This window comes from Cupressus sempervirens, chromosome 7 (assembly GCF_028749045.1).
Source record: "Cupressus sempervirens isolate cs-2001-9-10 chromosome 7, ASM2874904v1, whole genome shotgun sequence".
Classification (NCBI taxonomy): domain Eukaryota; kingdom Viridiplantae; phylum Streptophyta; class Pinopsida; order Cupressales; family Cupressaceae; genus Cupressus; species Cupressus sempervirens.
Genome location: NC_143124.1, coordinates 449,871,788 through 449,879,932, shown reverse-complemented (window position 1 = coordinate 449,879,932; position 8,145 = coordinate 449,871,788).

Sequence of the window (8,145 nt, the reverse complement as noted above, 5' to 3'; positions counted from 1 at the left end):
TTCCTTATGTTTGACCTAAAGGCAACCTTGTGAAACATGGAAACACACTTCAAGTTGTGGGACTTGAACAATGAGATTGAGTCTCCATAGAATGCTAACTTCCTCACTTTTTGGATGCACCAAACTACTTCTTTGAAGGAAAAGAGAGAAGGAAATGCATGAAATCAAACTACCTAATCTAATCTAGAGGGTTGATATACCAAATAGCATGTTTAGTCTTATCTCTATTACGAACTCCATAATTCATCAATATAATTCTAAAGTACACAAATTTAATCCTTACTTTATCTCAACAACCATATTGAGATCACAAACCAATAGAATTCTATAAGGAAGGAGCTTTATTCTATATCATGCAAAGGATTAATCGATATAATCATACAATATGAAAAATTTAGGAAATACATTAACAAAATGCTTAAGATATTGCACAATATATTTGTTAGAATTCTTTTAGAATAACTGGGGGGGGGGAGGGGGTGGGGGCAGGGGGTGAATCAGTTATTCAAGGTCCAAAATGCCCTATTTATACTTTTTCACTACTTTTAATGAATCCATACACTCTTCAGCTATCCCAACTTAAATCAACCAAATAAGCAAGTTACAGTAAATCAACATGCAAAGATAAAATATGTAAGATCAACACATGACACAATGATTTACGTGGAAACCCAATTTGGGAAAAACCACCAGTAACATGCTACTTGATTCTCACTCTTCTGAAGTGATGCCCTATTAAAGGCCCGCCCTATTAAAGGCTTACAACACACTGTTAAATGTGACCTTGTTAGAGGATTTCACCAAACTGTTAGGAATGGGCCTGGTTAAAGGACTTAAGAACATTCACTTGGAATGTCACCTTGTTAAAGGATTTATCTCATGGTTATCAAACCAACCTAAGTCCATAGGATCTAAACTAACTGTTACAATTGCTAGAAAGTAACAATAATGGTCTTTTGATCTGATATAACTTACAACATACTTTGCAAATTTCAGATCTCACTTCCAGTTTAATCCTTATGCTTGACTTTAATCACTTCAGCTCTGATTGCTTGTCTTCTTCGCAAGCTTCATCTCCTTGAGTCTTCTTACTCATTCTATCAATGCACTCATCCTTGTGGTCATCTCTCCAAATAGAGTTCTTGTGCTTTCTTCTCCTTAGCACCTTCTTTAGCACTTCATGCTTTTATGCTTGACCACTTCTCTCTCTCATTCCCCTCTCTTTCACTCTCTTCCACACTCTTCCTCACTCTCTTTTCCATTAACTTATGTCTTCTTATATACAAGTCTAATTTTCCTTTGCCACTCAATTCTCCCTCTCAAATTTTAGGGTTTCAAAATTGATTAGGTAGGATACAATGTATCTACCCCATATCTTGTTTTCTTCTCTAATTGTATTTTAAAATGTTCTACATGGGGTTATGTGCCACCAACTCATCATTCTTATCCTCCTTATAATTCAAAAATTTCTAGATAACAACTTTGTTGGCTTAGATCCGATGATTCTTTGATTTTCTAAATAATGCAGCAACTCGACATTATTTAGTTACTGGTGCTCGGCACCTGCTATGTTTCTTGGTACACAAAACTGTATCACTTGGCACTTGATGCACTTAGCGCTTGTTATTACTTGGCACTTGTTATTACTCGGCACTTGTTATCACTCTACACCTATTATTACTCAGCACCTATTATTACTCAACTTTTACATGGCTTGCTCAGCTCCTTCTCTCCAGTAAACTTAGTTGAGCTTTGCAAAAAGACTTAGCTAAAACCTTTTATCTTTAATATGTTTCAATATGCCCATTCTTTGTATATTATAGTATGTCACCAGATACACTTTTTCATTAATGGCTTGACTGATCCTTATACTTCATTACAACATCATAAGTTCAACCTTTCTCTAGGTATCCTAGTTACATCTTATTGATTGCTTCCACCTTGACAATCAACTAATTGATAGTATTTGGATCATTAAAGCAATTTTCATTCTTGCAATTTGCAAGCTTGACATCAATGACAAAACAATGATTGAGGACATTCATTACTAGTTCAATATATCATTCCAAAAACTTCTCTTAAGATCATTTCAATCATTTCCAACAATCTCCCTCTTTGGCATTGATGGCAAACCAAACTGATCAATTCAATTAACACCAAGATTGTATAGTATTCATTAGCTTGTTGCATTCTCACTATTGATCTCATATATCTCCCTCTGTCTTTGTATTGATCAAGTTTTTGCACATTTCTTCCTCTTTGACATAAATACGAAAGATGTAGCATCTTTATTATGCAAAATATAAGCTTTGGCTTCTTGTTGTCTTTCTCCCTTTGTCACCATGCTTGTGACTGATTTGGAGTTTCTGTTCCTGATGTCATCCTTTGCATCAACCTGTTACTTATTTTAATGATTTATTCCTGTTGATGCAAGGCAGCTTACTTTTTGCCTTGAATTGCTTGAGTTAGGGGTATTACCCCCAACTTGCCTCTAAGATATTCATAGGCATCCTTGGGCAATGGTTTGGTGAAGATATCTATAGTTTTTTCCTTTGTGTGAATGTATTCCAACTTCACTTGTTTGTCTTCTACCAATTCTCTGACATAATGATACTTGATTGCAATGTGCTTGGTTTTTGCATGCATTACTAGATTTTTGGATATGTTTATAGCACTTGTATTATCACAATACAATATCATAGGTTTTCTTACCTCTTCTTTCATTCCATTCAATAGATGTGTGAGCCATACAATGTTTGTATAATTGACTGCAGCTGCCACATATTCTGACTTTGTAGTGGACTGGGATATACATGTTTGTTTCTTGCTAGTCCAGGTAACCAGCCTTTTGCCTAAAAATAATGCACCTCCACTTGTGCTTTTTCTGTCATCAATGTTTCCTCCCCAGTCTGCATCTGTATATGCATTGAGTTCAAATTTTCCATTCTTTTTGTAGTATAGACCAAAGTCATCGGTTCCATTAAGATATCTCATTATTCTTTTAACTACTATGAGATGATTTTCTTTAGGATTAGTAGAGAACCTAGCCACTATTCCAACTGCTAAAGCTATGTACAACATATTGTAGTTTTTCAATCATGGATATGTTCATTGTTTGATTGACTTCAGCTGACTCATCATTTCTAGACAGCTTATTCCCTGTGGCCATTGGTGTGCTGACTGGTTTGGATTCCTCCAATCCAAACATTTTAAGAATCTCTTTGATGTACTTTGATTGTGTAATAAATATCCCATGTTTGAGTTGATGTACTTGCAATCCAATAAAAAATTTGATTTCTCCAAACATAGACATCTCAAATTCATGTTTCATTTTGTCAGCAAAGCCTTTACAAAGTACTTCCTTACCACCAAACACTATGTCATCCACAAAAATTTTAGATACAATAATGTCTTCACCTTCTTCTACTTTGATGTACATGTTGTTATCATCAGTTCTTTCAAATCCTATTTGCACTAGATACTTGTGAAGTCTCTCATACCATGCTCTTGGTGCTTGTTTCAGACCATAGAGTACTTTATGTAATTTACACACCATATCCCTATTTTTTTCATCAACAAATCCTTCTGGTTCTTCAATGTAGACTTCTTCTTCTAGTATACCATTTAGGAAAGCAGATTTTACATCCATCTGACAGACTTTAAAATTTTTGTAGGCAGCGTATGCAAGTAAAGTTCTTACTCCTTACATTCTAGCAACAGGAGCAAATGTTTCTCCATAGTCTACTCCTTCTTCTTGAGCATAACCCTTGCATACTAGTCTAGCTTTGTTTTTGATAATCTCACCATTCTCATCTAGCTTGTTCCTGAATACCCATTTGGTGCCAATCACATTCTTGTCAGTTGGTCTGGAAACCAGACTCTAGGTTTTATTCTTTCTTATTTGATCAATTTCTTCTTCCATAGCTTTATACCAGTCATCATCTTGTAATGCACCATATACTATCTTGGGTTAAGATTTGCTGATCAAACATGATTCATGTCTTAGTCTGTTCCTTGTCATTGGTCTTGCATCTTTGTCAACAATTATCTATTCAGCAGGGTGATGTCTTTTCACATATTTGGATAATCTTGGTTCTGTCCTTGTTTCCCTATTTGATCTTTCAAATTCAGGATCACTATGCACTTCATTGTCAGGTTGTTCTTCATCATGTGTTCTATCTTCAGAATTAGATTGTTCATTTCCTTCATTCTACAACTTGTCTTCTGAATGTTGCTCGGCATTCACTGGTTGAGACTCGGCTGAGACTGATACTTGTTGTTGAGTTTTAGTTTGATTGACATCATCCTCATCAGAAGTCATTCCTTCATAAGAATATACAAAGGTTCTATATTCTTCCATTTTCTTTGGTTCTTCAGTTTGAACTTCTATGTGCTCATCAAAATTTACATTTGCACTTTCCACAATTTTGTTAGTGTTAACATTCAAACACTTATATGCCTTAATTCTAGTGGAGTATCCAAGAAATATACCTTCATCACTTTTTGCATCAAATTTTCCATTTCTAGCATCTTTAAGGATAAAACATTTGCAACCAAACACTTTGAAATGCTTTACATTGGGTGAGTAACCATACCATAGTTCAAAAGGTGTTGCATTTGTACCTTTCTTGATTTGTACTCGGTTCAGTGTATGAACAGCTACACTTACAACTTCTTTGCAATATTTTAGAGCAATATTCTTTTCCAACATTAGTGTTCTAGCAAAGTCAATCACAGATCTATTTCTTCTTTCAGCAATTCCATTCTGTGGGGGAGTTTTAAGAGCTGATGTTTGTCTTTTGATTCCTTTTTCATTACAGAATATCTCAAATTCATTTGATGTAAATTCACCACCTCTATCTAATCTTAGGCATTTCAAGCTTTTTCTTGTTTCCTTTTCAACTCTAGTCACATACCATTTAAACATTTCAAAAGCATCAAATTTTTGTTTTAAAAACATAACAGTCATCAACAAACAACATGATGTATTTATCTCCTCTATAGCTTTGTACTTCCATTGGACCACATAAGTCAGTGTGAACTAACTCAAGTATCTCTTTAGATGTATAGTTTTTGCTTTTGAAACTTGACTTTGTCATCTTTCCTAGCTGACATTGTTTGCACACGATATTATCAGGCTTCTTCAATTTTAGTAAACCTCTGACTTTCTTCATTTTACTGATGTTGACTAGATTGTCAAAGTTGGCATGACATAATCTTCTATGCCATAACCATTCATCATCAAAATTTCCTATAAAACAAGAAAAATTATCCATATCAAGGTAATACAGATTATTCTTTGTTTGATCTCCTCTTCCTATTAGTTTACCATCAGTGTCATAGATTTTTGCAATTTTATTTCCAAATTCCACTTTGCAACCTATATTGCCTAACTGTGAGACACTTAGTAAATTGTAGTTTAATCCTTCAACATAGTATGCATTGTCACATGAAATTTGTTCTGTGAGCTTAATGGAACCTTTTCCTTTGATTTGACATGGAGCATCATTACCAAATCTAACACTTTCCATCATACTGAGTAAAATTAACAAACTTACTTTTGTCTCCTGTTATGTGATGTGAGCATCCACTGTCTATGATCCATCTGTCATTCTTGTTTATACATGTCACTAGTGTTGTGGCTTCTTCCTCATAAGATTGGTCCTTCATGGCTACATAAACAACTTCATCATCATTGTCATCAGAATTTTCTTCAACAATATAACACTTCTTACATTTTTCTTTGTAATCTCTTTTGTTATCATATCTTCTACACTTGTATTTGTTGCCTTCCTTGGGATCCTTTTTCTGTGGACATCTTGCAGCAATATGACCTACTTCATTGCAATTGAAACAAATGATAGACATCTTACTTTTGAATTTTCCTTTACCTCTGTGAAATCTTCTAGCAAGTAAAGCTTCCAATTGATCCACATCTTCTTCATCAATGCTACTGTCACTGGATACATATTTCATTTTTATTCCTTTCTTTGATTTCACCTGTTCAACATCTTTCAGTGATAGGTTGGCCTTAAAAGCAGATTCAACATTCTCAGGTCTGTAGTTGTCAAAGTTAGATAACTCAAATGCAGTGAGTCTACCTATTATTCCTTCAAAACTTAGATTGTTTCCTAGTATGCATCTTAGCTCTTGTATTGTTGATACTCTAATAGCATAGATAGGGAGCAAGGTTCTTAAGAATTTAATATTAATAGTATCTTCATCCAGTTGACCATTCAAGCATCTTATTGCACTTACCACTTCCTTTATTCTTGCACCATATTGAACAGCATTCTAATTTTCCTCCATTTTCATGTCATCAAACTTTCCTCGGAGACTTTCTCTTTTTGCTCTTTTTACATTCTGATCTCCTCCATAGATGTCTGATAGGGATTTCCAAATTGTGAATGCAGTGTCACATCCTTTAATATCATAAAATTTAGCATAACTGAGTGCAGAGGCAATCTCCAACATTGTTTGGTTGTGTTCTTGCTTGTTTTTCATGTCTTCGGTAGTAGGAGCACCTGATGGATCTATATGTTTAGTGAATATTGAATTTTGGGCATAATCTCCTATGGATCCAAGATGCAGCTTCATCAAAATTTGCCATGCAACAAAGTTGTCTTTGCTGAGCTTGGGAACTTCTCTCTTTGGCATTTCTGATCTTTTCTACTTGTAGTCCTTTCAAACTGAATCAGCAATCAAGCTCTCATACCAATTGTTAGAATTCTTTTAGAATAACTGAGAGGCGGGGGGGGGGGGGGGGGGGGGGGGGGTGAATCAGTTATTCAAGGTCCAAAATGCCCTATTTATACTTTTTCACTACTTTTAATGAATCCATACACTCTTCATCTATCCAAACTTAAATAAACCATATAAGCAAGTTATAGTAAATCAACATGTAAAGATAAAATATGTAAGATTAGCACATGACACAATGATTTACGTGGAAACCCAATTTGGAAAAACCCACCAGTAACATGCTACTTGATTCTCACTCTTCTGAAGTGATGCCCTATTAAAGGCCTGCCCTATTAAAGGCTTACAATACACTATTAAATGTGACCTTGTTAGAGGATTTCACCAAACTATTAGGAATGGGCCTAGTTAAAGGACTTAAGAACATTCACTTGGAATGTCACCCTGTTAAAGGATTTATCTCATGGTTACCAAACCAACCTAAGTCCATAGGATTTAAACTAACTATTAAAATTGCTAGAAAGTAACAATAATGGTCTTTTCGTCTGATATAACTTACAACATACTTTGCAAATTTCAGATCTCACTTCCAGTTCAATCCTTATGCTTGACTTTAATCACTTCAGCTCTAATTGCTTGTCTTCTTCTCAAGCTTCGTCTCCTTGAGTCTTCTTACTCATTCTGTCAATGTACTCATCCTTGTGGTCGTCTCTCCAAATAGAGTTCATGTGCTTTCTTCTCCTTAGCACCTTCTTCAGCACTTCATGCTTTTATGCTTGACCACTTCTCTCTCTCAGTCCCCTCTCTTTCACTCTCTTCCACACTCTTCCTCACTCTCTTCTCCATTAACTTATGTATTCTTATATACAAGTCTGATTTTCCTTTGCTTCTCAATTCTCCCTCTCAAATTTTAGGATTTCAAGATGGATTAGGTATGATACAATGTATCTACCCCATATCTTGTTTTATTCTCTAATTGTATTTAAAAATTTTCTACATGGGGTTTTGTGCCACCAGATCATCATTCTTATCCTCCTTATAATTCACAAATTTCTAGATAACAACTTTGTCAGCTTAGATCTAACAATTCTTTGATTTTCTAAATAATGCAACAACTCGACATTATTTAGTTACTGGTGCTCGGCACCTGCTGTGTTGCTCGATACACAAAACTATATCACTCAGCACTTGATGCACTCGAAAATTTTTATTACTCGACACTTGTTATCACTCAGCACCTGTTATTACTCGGCTTTTACTTGGATTGCTCAGCTCCTTCTCTCCAATAAACTTAGTTGAGCTTTGCAAAAAGACTTAGCTAAAACCTTCTATCTTTAATATGTTTCAATATGCCCATTCTTTGTATCTTATAGTATGTCACCAGATACACGTTTTCATCAATGGCTTGACTGATCCTTATACTTCATTAAAACATCATAAGTTCAA